The sequence below is a fragment of the Schistocerca gregaria genome, chromosome X (assembly GCF_023897955.1).
Source record: "Schistocerca gregaria isolate iqSchGreg1 chromosome X, iqSchGreg1.2, whole genome shotgun sequence".
NCBI classification, from domain to species: Eukaryota; Metazoa; Arthropoda; class Insecta; order Orthoptera; family Acrididae; genus Schistocerca; species Schistocerca gregaria.
Window position 1 is genome coordinate 660,297,889 of NC_064931.1, and position 16,934 is coordinate 660,314,822.

Consider the following 16,934-nt stretch of genomic DNA (forward strand, 5'->3'; position numbering starts at 1 on the left):
AAAATTACTGTGGCTACGTTCCTTGAATTACTATAGAATTAAATAGTTTCCATGCATGTTTCCCTTTATTGCCGATCTCAGGTCCGCCATATTTAACACTGCTGCATCTCACTGGTTCAAATGGCTCTGAGCACTATGGGACTTAACTTCTAAGGTCATCAGTCCCCTTGAACTTATAACTACTTAAACCTAACTAACCTAAGGATATCACACACATCCATGCCCGAGGCAGGATTCGAACCTACGACCGTAGCGGTCGCGCGGTTCCAGACTGTGGCGCCTAGAACCGCTTGGCCACATCGGCCGGCCATCTCCCTGGTGACAAACGGCTTCTGCGGGGTTTTCCTATGACGTAGGTTCTCTCGTCTGTCTCACTCGTTCACTATAGCGCTTAGGCCTCATTCAGCACAATAGACGCCTGTGAGTTTTCCCATCTCGTGGCGAATCTGCGCTCTTCGTGGCACACGGTCCTGGACGACAGGATTCGTTTCACAATTCCTGAAGGCTGACTCTTTCAGCCATATACTTAAATGAGAGCGAAATGCTCGTTAACTCACAAAAGGAACCATCCTAGCGTTTGCCTGAAGCGAGATAGGGGAATTAAGGAAAACCCAAATGAGGACGGCCGGATGCGGGATTGAACTATCGTCCTCCCGAAAACGAGTCCAGTGTGCAAACCACTGCGCCACCTCGCCAGAATGCCTTGCCATAAAGGGCAATAAAAGGGGCACAGAATGTTGTCGACTGCTTTCATAAGAGCCAGAGGTGGACCAACGAGTTATTGACTTGCTCAGTTTGTGAAACTCTTTCTCTTGAACAACTCATCCAATTTTTCAGAAATTTTAATCACTTATTTGTCTGTACATGTATATCACAACTGCCAATTTCCGCCTATTCAAATAATTCCTTCCTGGAGTATCATTTTTTTTGTCTTAGAGCGTATTTTGGGAAACCTTGATAGCGGAGCATCTAACCATTAAAGACGACATTTTGCTTTTCATTGGCAATTGCATTTTTAAGGTGAAAGCAGCTAAGTTAGGTCTTCTTCCGATTTGGTGTTAAACTCCACTACTTGAAGTACTCATGCGTTGTACTTAGATATGTAGAGAGTATCTCCTCACCAGCTTCAGGACTGCTCTGTTGAGTGGCCAATGTCTGATCGTCTGAATAAATGAACTTCCTCGCCTCTGTTTCGGAGACACCAGATGTATGTAAGATGAACAGAACTGGTGCCAAAACTGTTTTGTCTGTCTGCTTAATCGATTGCCGATGACCACTTGGAGCTATCTCTCAGACAACATGCTGTTTATGATCCTAATTATGTTTGGTTCAAATGGTTCAAATGGCTCTGATCACTATGGGACTCAACTGCTGTGGTCATTAGTCCCCTAGAACTTAGAACTACTTAAACCTAACTAACCTAAGGACATCACACACATCCATGCCCGAGGCAGGATTCGAACCTGCGACCGTAGCAGTCGCACGGTTCCGGACTGCGAGCCTAGAACCGCGAGAGCACCGCGGCCGGCTAATTATGTTTGTACATGAGACTTTTATGCCATACTGTATCAGAGGCAGCTGTAAGATCAATTGATATTTCAAGTCGTTGTTGGAATCCATCTTATATGCGTACAGCTTGTTGGTTGGGAGTATCTTCACGGATCTTTGGACCGATTCTCTTTAGGAAGAGCCTTTTTAAAAGCTTGTAACAGCGGCTCAGAAGGGCGATTGGACGATAGGTAACAGCTTTATTTGCTGGTATATCAGGCTTCAATACAGATCAGACTTCGTTGTTTTGGAGGCTTTTGGAAGGTTACTTGATAGCATAATGTTGATGAAGTCGTTCGCTAGCCATTTAAAGAGTCTTGTGTCTACAACTGATGAGGAGCTCTGGGTGTATCGCTTCATATCCGGGAGCTTCGCCGATTTGCAATTTTTTTGAGTGCTGCACTGATCTCATAAAAAGGTGAGGCCTCTGGAATATTATGATTCGTTAGATGCCTTCTGCTTCACGTTGCTAACCTCTTTCGTAACCATTCTTGTATGTAGTTTATATATTTCCATCTCCAAGGACATTGTAGAGCATGGGCAACGGAAAATCCGCACGCACATCAACCACTGCCACTTCATTCTGCAAAGAAGACTGTGTTGTGCGAGTAGACGACGTCGTTTATCTCAGAGGCGTATTTTTTCGAGGAGATGACTCCTGAGGGCCCTGTTGCCTGTACCGTCGCTGGCAAATGCTACGAGAGTTTTTTGTCCACCAACGTCACTGCAGCCCTTCAACAGCATGTATGGATAGGATCATTTTTATATAAGATGGTGCTCCTCCGCACATTGCACAACCAGGGAAGTGGCCGCAGCAGGGGCATTTCGGAAATGCTAGAGTTATCAGCCGTTTCCCCTATAACATGTCCGTCAAAATTACCTGATCGTGATCCGTGTGACTTCAGACTGTTGGGTTGTCTGAAGGATGTATTGCTCAGAGCTCCAATGGTGGCGAAACAAGCGCTTTATTATTTGAAAAGAAAGAATGTGCTGGGACTTACTCCAGTTCACTGCTACTAGCGCCACCTCATCATAATGCGCCTGTGCGTAGCATATAAGCATTGCACCACAATCTAAGAATGAAATTAAAAAAAATTACAGTAGCTTTTCCAAACTTTGTCAATATATGCATCAGTATATTGATGTTAAAACTGTTAAATCTCACGATACCATATGAATATGTTTCACTAAATACATTGTTTTAAGTAAAAAACAAGTGACACTAAATAATAACTCTAGAATGCCAAAAATTGTTCAGATTGTGGATATATATGTCACAATTAACTGTTACAAGTCTCTACTTGATTGGAGCAATATTTTGGTCAGAATCGGCGTTTTTAAGAAAAATTGAAGGCGCTACATATTAGACTAAAGAATACGAAAATTGGTATGATATAAAAACATTAACTATGTGACCCAATTCAGCAACCCCTGATAGTTTTCGAGTAATTTACTGAAAACTAAATATGGAAGAAATACATCCTTATTTGTAATAGATTAAATATAAATTATATTAATGATAGAAAGTTCTAATTACAGAACGTGATTAAATTCGTTAAATAATAAAGATATAACAAGTTTCAAGACCTTAATGTAAATAACCAGCAATACAAGGTCTCTTAAAGATGTAGTTTAGAGATCATGTTCTACTCTCGGTTCCGTTTTAAAAATTCTAGCAGGTAAAGTTTAAATGAGGTCGAGCTGCAATTTTTCTGGTAATTAAAGCCGTCTTAACTCCTTTGAGATAAAAATTACGAAGATTGTAAATTAATGCACGACAGAGTTTTTAAATGTTATGTGTCCGAGAAAGCGGCTATTTAGATGCTGCTACCTGGGCTTAGAGCAGATGACGGCAGATGTTCCGTTTGGTTGTCCGCTGCGTCCTTATATAAATACGGCCTGAGTGTCAGTGAAATACGCCCACGCCGTAGATGGATAACGACCATATCTATGGCCTGAAGATCTGCATTATCAACGCAAGTAGACTCTTCCCACAACAACAAGAATTCAGGTAATTTCTCTATGAGGAGGCAATAGCATTTGCCTCATCTGGAAGATCCTCCTCAAGCCTGTAATCGCTGTCAGGGTGGCGAACTTCAGCTGCTACAGTACAGAAAGAGTGACTGCCGGTGGTGGAACCGCTGTCTACGTCAAGAGCTCTATCCGGCACCACCAGGTGCACCTACCGCAGCTGGCCACGGTCGAAGCCGCTAGTGTGCTGGTCCACACCACTGCTGGCAAGGTCATCTTTGTTGCGACCTACCGGCTGCTGCGGTGACTTCTTCAGAGCACTGACATCGACACCCTGCTGGCGGTGGAGGGGCGGCTTTTCAATGGTGGGGACTTCCATGCGAAGTCCACGCAGGGGAACTCTTGTCTCACCAATTGCAGCGAACGTCGCCTCGTGCGTTCTGCACAGCGGAACGGCGCCATAATCGTGGGGCCTTTCGACCCAACGCTCTTCCCAGGTCATGGGCAGTCTGATGTCCTCGATGTCGCCATCCTCACGGGGGTCGATCGTTTATATCTGCCACGATGAAAACAGGTTTGTCATCAGATTACATCCCCGTGATCTTTGACATGGATGTGATCAGTACGGTGGTCCAAGCTGGCCGTCCCTCCTACAGAAATGTTAACATAGGACGCTAGGTCGAGGTGCTCACCCACCTGACCCAACAGAGGCAGCGGCCGTGGCCCCGCCACACCTGGCCGGCGACAACGACCACGGGACTTTTGCGGTCGCCTCCTATCTTGGCAGATATTGCTGCAGAAAATCGGGTGTTCCATGAGTGGCAACTTACGCGTCAGCCAGCCACGAAATGCCGATTAAACCAACTGCGACGCGGGATTAAGGCAGCTATGGAGGCCCACCGGAACAGGGAGTGGGCTGACTTGGTCGCCACCCTCAACCCTGATGACGACAGTGCGTGTCATGTCGTGCGCAGATTCCCGCGGCGCAGACAACGCACCCGGCCCCTACTTGTCGACCACGAACCCATCAGCGACGACAACGCCAAAGCCAGTGTATTCGCTGACACTTTCCAAGCCAACTTCACGCTAGTAGAGGATGTCGTTGACGAAGCCCACATAAACCTCATTGAGGAACGACTGCCCACCTTCCTGGCTGCCAGGCAGCAGGATCACATCATCGCCTCGATCTCTGCTGAGGAGGTCACTTCACAACTTCGGACACTGAATGCCCGAAAGTCCAATGGCAGTTATGGCAGTTAATCATCCCAAAACTCAACAAGAACCCATGATTTCCATCAAGTTACCGGCCCATTAGTCTGTTAGCGGCTCTCTCGAAAGTGCTCAAGAGAATCTATGTGAAGTGCCTTCCTTAACATGTCGACCAGGAGCATCTCCTCCTTGATGGTTTTTGGGGCAGCTGTTACATTTAGTGGAGCAAGAAATGAGGGGACATCCTGGGGCAGTATTGCTGGATGTCTCCTGGGCCTTTGATTCGATGTGGCATGATGGCCTCATGTGCAAACTCTTTGTACATAGGGTCCCAACGTTGCATGTGGTCCTCCTGCAGTCATACCTCTCTGGCCACTCCTTCCACATGCTGGGTGATCAAAGGACGTCTACTCTCTGGACTATCCGGACTATCCAAGCTGGGGTGACTTGGGGGGGTCTGTTTGGGCCCCCTGCTGTACTCCCTTTATACAACTGATGCGCCGCTGGTGGAAAGGGTGGATGACATTGCTCTGTTCTCCTGCAGCAGGAACACTCAAACCATGCAACACCATCTGCAACTCGGCTGTGAAGTACTGGGGGCTTGATCCACTAAGTGGGGCCTGAAGTTCAACCATGCCAACAGCCAGGCGGTCACAATCATTAACAGGCGAATACCACTGAACCTTGCACCACTCACCATCGCGGAAGTCCCCATGCAGTGGTCCTAGACTGCAGTTTACCTCGGCCCACCTCTCGTGGGGCTCTCACATTCTTTGGATTATGGAGAGGGCTATAGGGTGCCTCTGCACCTTATACCCTCTGCTGAAACCGGAGTCAACACTGCCTCCTCACCATGGCATTACGCTGTAACTCACACTGATATGCCCAGGGTTGGAGTATGCGGCCATGGTGTGGGATAATGCCTCTGACCTAGCAAAGGGTCGAAAACTGATCGTTGAAACTCACTCTGCACTTACCCAGGACTTACCCATGCAACAGCTACATGGAGACACTGGCTACTAAGGGACTGCTTCTGGTCCATAGCAAGCAAGTTCTATGAGAAAGCAGGTGAATCCCACGACAGGCTCACCAGAAACCTGGACCACCAACGACACCATTGGCCAACAACACGTTGGCTGGACCTACTGCAGGAGTGATCCACTTCCCCAGTAGACGCAGGTTAAACCCAAATCAACTGTTAGGACCCTCAATCTGTCAGGTCACAAATCCTGATCTCATCAGGTACTGTAGGTACAGCACACTGTGCTTAGGCTGCTCCAGGTCAAGCTAAGGAAGCTCGTCTAGGTGCTGTGTCTGCGTCTGCAGTGATACACCACTCTGTCGGCGTCAGTCCCAATACCGGCTTAGCACGCTGCCTCGGATGATGTCACAGCCAGACTGCTGCTACACACAAGTTTTTGGTACAAGTAGGAAGTGAACACGCGAACACTGTACACCGGCCAGGATCGCTTAGATTTCACAGAAGTAAGTGTTTGTGTGCCGCCCGTAATGTTAACAAGCCGTGTGGCAAGTGGTGAGATTATTTTCCACTTTTGTGGCGAGCAATTAAATTTTTATGATCAGAAGTCAGGGCGAAAGACCATTTAATTGGACCTTCAGTAGAGTTCACCCCTCAACTGCTCATAGTGCTGTTATAATAGGGACATTATTATTACTATTATTATTATCAGGAATAATACTATGTTAGTGCATGTGAGCTTTTACTGAATATATGAATCAATTAGAACTCACAACTTTCATTTATAACCATGGTTCCCAATCTAGCTGAGTAAATAGACATTAGAAACATTCCTTTCAGTGAGCTCAGGAAGACTGTGGACTTTCAGGATGGAAATCATAATATGTTTTCCATCGCTTTCTGGCTGACCGCAAAAATACACTACTGACCATTAAAATTGCTACACCAAGAAGAAATGCAGATGATAAACGGGTATTCATTGGACAAATATATTATACTGCAACTGACATGTGATTACATTTTCACGCAATTTGGGTGCATAGATCCTGAGAAATTAGTACCCAGAACAACCACCTCTGGCCTAATAACGGCCTTGATACGCCTGGGCATTGAGTCAAACAGAGCTTGGATGGCGTGTACAGGTACAGCTGCCCATGTAGCTTCAACATAATACCACAGTTCATCAAGAGTAGTGACGAGCCAGTTGCTCGGCTACCATTGACCAGACGTTTTCATTTCGTGAGAGATCTGCAGAATGTGCTGACCAGAGCAGCAGTCGAACATTTTCTGTATTCAGAAAGTCCCGTACACGACCTGCAACATGCAGTCGTGCATTATCCTGCTGAAATGTAGGGTTTCGCTGGGATCGAATGAAGGGTAGAGCCACGGGTCGTAACACATCTGAAATGTAACGTCCACTGTTCAAAGTGCCGTCAAAGCGAACAAGAGGTGACCGAGACTTGTAACCAATGGCACCCCATACCATAACGCCGGGTGATGCGCCAGTATGGCGATGATGAATACACGCTTCCAATGTGCGTTCACTGCGATGTCTCCAAACAAGCATGCGACCATCATGAAGCTGTAAACAGAACCTGGATTCATCCGAAAAAATGACGTTTTGCCATTCGTGCTCCCAGGTTCGTCGTCGAGTACACCACGCAGGTGCTCCTGTCTGTGATGCAGCGTCAAGGCTATCCGTGTCCATGGTCTCCGAGCTGATAGTGCATGCTGCTGCAAACGTCGTCGAACTGTTCTTGCAGATGGTTGTTGTTTTGCAAACGTCCCCATCTGTTGACTCAGGGATCGAGACGTGGCTGCACGATCCGTTACAGCCATGCGTATAAGATGCCTTTCATCTCGACTGCTAGTGATACGAGGCCGTTGGGATCCAGCACGGCATTCCGTATTACCCTCCTGTACCCACCGATTCCATATTCTGCTAACAGTCATTGGATCTCGACCAACTCGAGCAGCAATGTCGCGATACGATAAACCGCAATCGCGATAGGCCACAATGGGACCTTTATCAAAGTCGGAAACGTCTTGGTACGCATTTCTCCTCCTAACACGAGGCATCACAACAACGTTTCACCAGGCAACGCCGGTCAACTGCTGTTTGTGTATGAGAAATCGGTTTGAAGCTTTCCTCACGTCCGCACGTTGTAGGTGTCACCACCCGCGCCAACCTTGTGTGAATTCTCTGAAAAGCTAATCATTTGCATATCACAGCATCTTCTTCCTGTTGGTTAAATTTTGCGTCTGTAGCACGTCATCTTCGTGGTGTAGCAATTTTAATGGCCAGTAGTGTAGTTTCCAGGCTCGCGTAAAAGACGTCGAATAATGAACATATTCGTACTATAAATCCGCCGCCCCTCACAGTCACGAACCTAGCTGAATTGAAGGCACGCATTGGGCAATACTTTCTGTATGTGTCCGCTGAGACACTACGATCTGTTGTGGAATATGCTATGTCTCGACTCGATTTCAGCTTGTCGCAGAAAACGGTAGACATTATACAAAACATGTCTTGCGCCAGTCTCGCGACAGTTGGAAACTTATTTATTTACACGTCAAGTTCCACAGGACCAAATTGAGGACGAAATCTCCAAGGTCATGGAACGTGTCAGTACTTGAAATTACAACAATAAAGTAATAACAGATAAAAGTAAAATGTTTAAGAACCCTAAAAAAGTCACTCCGTAAATGTAAGTAAACGCAATCAACAATACAAGAAGCAGCTTACTTTTTCAAGGAACTTCTCGACAGGATAGAATGAATGAAACATTAGGTAACTCTTCAGTTTCGATTTGAAAGCGCGTGGATTACTGCTAAGATTTTTGAATTCGAGTGGTAGAGTTAAGGGAGTCCTATCCAAATGCAGGTTCAATTTCTGCCAAGTACTAAATAAGTGAAAGCTGCTTATTCTTGGGAATAAGCTAAAATTGTTAACAAGAAATGACAGTAAGGAATATACACTCCTGGAAATGGAAAAAGAACACATTGACACCGGTGTGTCAGACCCTCCATACTTGCTCCGGACACTGCGAGAGGGCTGTACAAGCAATGATCACACGCACGGCACAGCGGACACACCAGGAACCGCGGTGTTGGCCGTCGAATGGCGCTAGCTGCGCAGCATTTGTGCACCGCCGCCGTCAGTGTCAGCCAGTTTGCCGTGGCATACGGAGCTCCATCGCAGTCTTTAACACTGGTAGCATGCCGCGACAGCGTGGACGTGAACCGTATGTGCAGTTGACGGACTTTGAGCGAGGGCGTATAGTGGGCATGCGGGAGGCCGGTTGGACGTACCGCCGAATTGCTCAACACGTGGGGCGTGAGGTCTCCACAGTACATCGATGTTGTCGCCAGTGGTCGGCGGAAGGTGCACGTGCCCGTAGACCTGGGACCGGACCGCAGCGACGCACGGATGCACGCCAAGACCGTAGGATCCTACGCAGTGCCGTAGGGGACCACACCGCCACTTCCCAGCAAATTAGGGACACTGTTGCTCCTGGGGTATCGGCGAGGACCATTCGCAACCGTCTCCATGAAGGTGGGCTACGGCCCCGCACACCCTTAGGCCGTCTTCCGCTCACGCCCCAACATCGTGCAGCCCGCCTCCAGTGGTGTCGCGACAGGAGTGAATGGAGGGATTAATGGAGACGTGTCGTCTTCAGCGATGAGAGTAGCTTCTGCCTTGGTGCCAGTGATGGTCGTATGCGTGTTTGGCGCCGTGCAGGTGAGCGCCACAATCAGGACTGCATACGACCGAGGCACACAGGGCCAACACCCGCCATCATGGTGTGGGGAGCGATCTCCTACACTGGCCGTACACCTCTGGTGATCGTCGAGGGGACACTGAATAGTGCACGGTACATCCAAATCGTCATCGAACCCATCGTTCTACCATTCCTAGACCGGCAAGGGAACTTGCTGTTCCAACAGGACAATGCACGTCCGCATTTATCCCGTGCCACCCAACGTGCTCTAGAAGGTGTAAGTCAACTACCCTGGCCAGCAAGATCTCCGGATCTGTCCCCCACTGAGCATGTTTGGGACTAGATAAAGCGTCGTCTCACGCGGTCTGCATGTCCAGCACGAACGCTGGTCCAACAGAGGCGCCAGGTGGAAATGGCATGGCAAGCCGTTCCACAGGACTACATCTAGCATCTCTACGATCGTCTCCATGGGAGAATAGGAGCCTGCATTGCTGCGAAAGGTGGATATACACTGTACTAGTGCCGACATTGTGCATGCTCTGTTGCCTGTGTCTATGTGCCTGTGGTTCTGTCAGTGTGATCATGTGATGTATCTGACCCCAGGAATGTGTCAATAAAGTTTCCCCTTCCTGGGACAATGAATTCACGGTATTCTTATTTCAATTTCCAGGAGTGTATATACTGAGAGGCCAATGTCAGTATACCCAGACTCGCGAACAGGGGTTGGCAAGAGGATCGTGGACTTGCACTACTTATTGCCCGAACCGCCCATTTCTGAGCCAAAAATATCCTTTTAGAACGGGAAGAATTACCCCAGAATATAATACAATACGACATAAGCGAATGAAACTAAGCAAAGTAGACTAATTTCCGTGTCGAACGATCAATCACTTCAGATACCGTTCGAATAGTAAAAATGGCAGATTAAGTCTTTGAACAGGATCCTGAACGTGGGCTTTCCACGGCAGTTTACTATCTATCTGAACACCTAGAAATCTGAACTGTTCAGTTTCACTAATCATATGCCCATTCTGTGAAATTAAAACGTTACGTATTGTTGAATTGTGTGTTAGAAACGATAAAAATTGAGTGTTATTGTGATGTAGCGTTAGTTTATTTACTACAAGCCATGAAATTAGGTCATGAACTGCACTATTTGAAACCGAGTCCATGTTGCACACAAAATCCTTTACTGCCAAGCTAGTGTCATCAGCAAACAGAAATATTTTAGAATTACCCATAATACTAGAGAGTACATCATTTATACACTCCTGGAAATGGAAAAAAGAACACATAAACACCGGTGTGTCAGACCCACCATACTTGCTCCGGACACTGCGAGAGGGCTGTACTAGCAATGATCACACGCACGGCACAGCGGACACACCAGGAACCGCGGTGTTGGCCGTCGAATGGCGCTAGCTGCACAGCATTTGTGCACCGCCGCCGTCAGTGTCAGCCAGTTTGCCGTGGCATACGGAGCTCCATCGCAGTCTTTAACACTGGTAGCATGCCGCGACAGCGTGGACGTGAACCGTATGTGCAGTTGATGGACTTTGAGCGAGGGCGTATAGTGGGCATGCGGGAGGCCACGTGGACGTACCGCCGAATTGCTCAACACGTGGGGCGTGAGGTCTCCACAGTACATCGATGTTGTCGCCAGTGGTCGGCGGAAGGTGCACGTGCCCGTCGACCTGGGACCGGACCCCAGCGACGCACGGATGCACGCCAAGACCGTAGGATCCTACGCAGTGCCGTAGGGGACCACACCGCCACTTCCCAGCAAATTAGGGACACTGTTGCTCCTGGGGTATCGGCGAGGACCATTCGCAACCGTCTCCATGAAGCTGGGCTACGGTCCCGCACACCGTTAGGCCGTTTTCCGCTCACGCCACAACATCGTGCAGCCCGCCTCCAGTGGTGTCGCGACAGGCGTGAATGGAGGGACGAATGGAGACGTGTAGTCCTCAGCGATGAGAGTCGCTTCTGCGTTGGTGCCAATGATGGTCGTATGCGTGTTTGGCGCCGTGCAGGTGAGCGCCACAATCAGGACTGCATACGACCGAGGCACACAGGGCCAACACCCGGCATCATGGTGTGGGGAGCGATCTCCTACACTGGCCGTACACCTCTGGTGATCGTCGAGGGGACACTGAATAGTGCATGGTACATCCAAACCGTCATCGAACCCATCGTTCTACCATTCCTAGACCGGCAAGGGAACTTGCTGTTCCAACAGGACAATGCACGTCCGCTTGTATCCCGTGCCACCCAACGTGCTCTAGAAGGTGTAAGTCAACTACCCTGGCCAGCAAGATCTCCGGATCTGTCCCCCATTGAGCATGTTTGGGACTGGATGAAGCGTCGTCTCACGCGGTCTGCATGTCCAGCACGAACGCTGGTCCAACTGAGGCGCCAGGTGGAAATGGCTTGGCAAGCCGTTCCACAGGACTACATCCAGCATCTCTACGATCGTCTCCATGGGAGAATAGGAGCCTGCATTGCTGCGAAAGGTGGATATACACTGTACTAGTGTCGACATTGTGCATGCTCTGTTGCCTGTGTCTATGTGCCTGTGGTTCTGTCAGTGTGATCATGTGATGTATCTGACCCCAGGAATGTGTCAATAAAGTTTCCATTTCCTGGGACAATAAATTCACGGTGATCTTATTTCAATTTCCAGGAGTGTATAAATGAGGAACAGGAGTGGTCCCAATACTGATCCCTGGTGCATCCCCCCATTTGACCATACCCCACTCAGACCCCACATCACAGCCATTCTCAACTCTGTGAATAATAACCTTTTGCTGTCTGTTGCTAAAGTAAGAGGTGAACCAATTTTGAGCTACTCCTCGTATTCTGCAATGGACCAATTTCTGGAGCAATATTTTGTGATCAAAACAATCAGACACTTAAGTTAAATTTAAAAAAGTATGCCTATCGTTCGAAACCTTTTGTTTAACTCATCCTGTATCTCACAGAGAAAAGAGAATATAGCATTTTTAGTTGTTAAGCGACTTCTAAAGCCGAACTGTACATTTGATAGCAAATCGTGTGATATAAAATGATCAACTAACCTTACATACACAGACATTTCAGTAACTTTAGCAAACACTGATGGCATAGAAATAGGCCTAAAATCGTCTTCATTATCGCTCACTCCCTTTTTATAAAGCGGCTTTACTACTGAGTACTTTAATCGTTCAGGAAACTGACCATTTCTAAAGGAAAAATTAAAAATAAGGCTAAATACAGGGCTAACATGTGCAGCATAAAACTTTAATATTCTTCTAGACACTCCATCAGAACCATAAAAGTCCTTAGTCTTCAATGATTTAATTGTTGGCTCAGTCTCCCCCTTGTCTGTATCACAGAGGAGTATTTCAGACATCAATCTCAGAAACACATTTGCCAAGAGAGTTATATGATACCATGTGGTAGCTAAAATTTTATTTAATTCACCAGCAATGCTCAGAAAATGATTTTAAATATTGTACATATATCTGATTTATCAGTAACAGAAATATTTTTACTACGAACTGACCTGATATCGTCGACCTTGTGCTGATGACCAAACACTTCCTTCACAACTGACCATATGGTTTCAAAATGGTTCAAATGGCTCTGAGCACTATGCGACTTAACTTCTGAGGTCATCAGTCATCTAGAACTCAGAACTAATTGTTTTTATATAATTCCTGCTTTGTTCTGCGTGATATCCTTATCCCACTATTCAGCCACCTGGGCTGCCTATTACCGCTAGTACCCTGTTTAGAACGTTCTAATGGAAAGCAACTCCCAAAGAGCACCAGAAATGTGTTAAGGAAAGCACTATATTTATCATCTATGTTATTGAAACCATAAAAATCACGCCACTCTTGTTTCTTGACAGGCTTAAAAAACTCTCTATTGCTGTCGGATTAACTTTCCTACATAGTTTATAACTACATGTGACATTTGTTTGAGTACAAATGCCTTTTAGTGTTAAAATATGTGCATCACGATCTGAAAGACTATTGACGCTTTTAGTAACAAAATGCCCATCTAGTAATGAAGAATGAATAAAAATATTGTCTATGGCTGTGCTACTATTCCCCTGCACACTAGATGGAAAAAACTCAGTCTGCATCAGATCATACGAATTTAGGAGATCTACCAACATCCTTTTTCTCGCACCATCATAAACAAAATTTATATTGAAGTCACCACATATAACTAATTTCTGGTACTTCCTACAAAGTGAATCAAGAGCCCTCTCTAGCTTGAGCACAAATGCTCTGAATTCAGAGTTAGAGGACCTATAAACGACAATTAGAAGTTAAGTTTCATTTAATTTAACTGCCCCTTCACAACATTCAAATATCTGTTCAGTGCAGTGCCGTGATAGGTCTCTGGACTTAAAAGAAATACTGTTTCTTACGTACATAGCCATTCTCCCACTCTGCAGGGAACTCCTTGAAAAAAAGTCAGCTAATATGTATCCTGGTAAAGGAAGCCTCTGAATTGTCAAATTATTAAGGTGGCGCTCTGACATACCAATAATTTCAGAATCAACATCTGTTAGCAGTTCACTAACTTTATCTCTAATACCTCTTATATTTTGATGAAATATGTTAATTCCTTCTTTACTTGGAAATATGAAATCCTCTGAAGGTGACCCCTTAGTTCGAGGGACTTCCTTTGAGCAGGTGTACCGATCAGCTGACTTCAATATAAAAATAGTGCATCTCTGACACCAACTACTACAGGAATTTTTTCCTCCCCTTCCCATACCTATTGAGGTGCACGCCATGCCTAGTGAAACCTGATCTGCTGATAGACTCAACTGACACCTCTGAAATGTGATCTCTACCCTCTGCCATCAGCACCCTCTCCAGCCCCATGTTAACGCACCTAACAGCCACATTAAGATGAGGCAGATCATGATGCTGAAACAGTTGCACGAAATACACATTAATGCCAGCAGTTTCAGTAGCTACCTTTACAGGTCACCACCTACATCATGTACCCCATCCCTATCAAGACTGTTCCCTGCTCCACCCACTATCACTACCTGATCCTCCTTTGTAAAATTCCTGCATAACTCCCCTATGCTGTCAGTCACCTGAGTCAACCCTGCACTAGGCTGCACAATGCTGGTGACCTGGTACTCCTTCCCCAGCACTTCCTGCAACTGCTGGCCCACACCTCTACTGTGCGAACTACCTAGCAGCAGAACATCTACATCTACATCCATACTCCGCAAGCCACCTGACGGTGTGTAGCGGAGGGTACCCTGAGTACCTCTATCGGTTCTCCCTTCTATTCCAGTCTCGTATTGTACGTGGAAAGAAGGATTGTCGGTATGCTTCTGTGTGGGCTCTAATCTCTGTGATTTTATCCTCATGGTCTCTTCGCGAGATATGCGTAGGAGGGAGCAATATACTGCTTGACTCTTCGGTGAAGGTATGTTCTCGAAACTTTAACAAAAGCCCGTACCGAGCTACTGAGCGTCTCTCCTGCAGAGTCTTCCACTGGAGTTTATCTATCATCTCTGTAACGCTTTCGCGATTACTAAATGATCCTGTAACGAAGCGCGCTGCTCTCCGTTGGATCTTCTCTATCTCTTCTATTAACCCTATCTGGTGCGGATCCCACACTGCTGAGCAGTATTCAAGCAGTGGGCGAACAAGCGTACTGTAACCTACTTCCTTCTTCTATCTGTTAGACTTTGCAAATGACCTAGGCCTCCTAACTGCTGAGGAATGCTGCATGTTCCCTACCTCTACTGCTACAAGAGGCTCCTCTCCACTCAGCTCTGACAGTAGGTCAAATCTATTGCATATACGCAAAATATAACTGTCTGAATGCCTCCTCCTAGCTGCCTTCTCGTCAACTGCCAGTTGCCATTCCCCACCACCCTTCACCCTCCTCAACCTATCTAGTTCCTCCATTGTGCGCTGTAACTGCACCTGGAGGGCACATATCTTTCGCTCGTGCTCCTCTATCAACTTATTTCTACTACAGATTCTGCATTCCCAGGAGAGGATCTCGCTAGAATGCCCACTGGCTTCCCCAATGCATTCCCCCCAATAAAAATACTTTGAACAAATCCCACACCATAATCCAGCACTCACAAACCTATGACAGAGCCCCACGTTTATAGAACTAACAATAGCGGTCTTGAAATTCTCTGTCTACTAAGAAAGCAACTACTTGTATTAATACTACTACACCACAGCTATAACCAATATCAACAAAATGTCACAAAATTACTAGCTAAAACCAAAAATTCAAGCGGTCACTGAAACACTCAACGAAGTTAAAACACTGAATGAAAATTTTACTGAAATATTTCACTAGAACAAATAAGAAACGTCAGCTGAAAACTAAAGCACGAGATTTACTAAACGACTTCAATGTACAGAAAACTCTAAAAAACACAGTGAGCGAACGCTTCCAAAAGCTTATTAAATTGTTATTTCACCACAAACACCACGAAACACCGCTGACAACTATTAAATTTAATAACTGTATATCAGTGCACAAATAACTTTGTCACTACTTAGCTTTATAGCCGCTAAAGCTACAACTGTACGCCGCAAAGGTTTTGATTTTTATGCCATTTTGGCATCAGGACATTAAAAATCGATATTTCCCATCCAATGTGGTACGTCCTTCCCGTGGTGAATATACTTACCAACTAACAGCGCCACAATTATTGACTGCAGAATTTGAGTAGTCGTGCTCATTGAACAGTACAGATGGGTTAATGTGCAACTCCAGCCATAGCTGTCTTATTGCAGTTTCATCTTTCATTTGTAGCCGACATCATTTACGTTCAGACTCTTGCAGTGCCAAATATCGGTAAAGTTTTCGTTATGTGTTTCACCACGACACGTCCCCCTGTGTCCATAATATGCTCTTCAAATTTGATTTCATTCTGAGTTGTGGTTCTCTTTCTACAGCGTTTTTAAACTGGAACTTTAATTATGAACACCCTATACCTCTGAATTGGATGTTGAGGATTTGCTGAGCCTACTCATATTCTGCCACTATGCAATTCTAATAATTATGTGTTGCATATTATTAGTGTAGTATTGTACACTCCTGGAAATGGAAAAAAGAACACATTGACACCTGTGTGTCAGACCCATCATACTTGCTCCGGACACTGCGAGAGGGTTGTACAAACAATGATCACACGCACGGCACAGTGGACACACCAGGAACCACGGTGTTGGCCGTCGAATGGCGCTAGCTGCGCAGCATTTGTGCACCGCCGCCGTCAGTGTCAGCCAGTTTGCCGTGGCATACGGAGCTCCATCGCAGTCTTTAACACTGGTAGCATGCCGCGACAGCGTGGACGTGAACCGTATGTGCAGTTGACGGACTTTGAGGGAGTGCGTATAGTGGGCATGCGGGAGGCCGGGTGGACGTACCGCCGAATTGCTCAACACGTGGGGCGTGAGGTCTCCACAGTACATCGAAATTGTCGCCAGTGGCGGAAGGTGCACGTGCCCGTC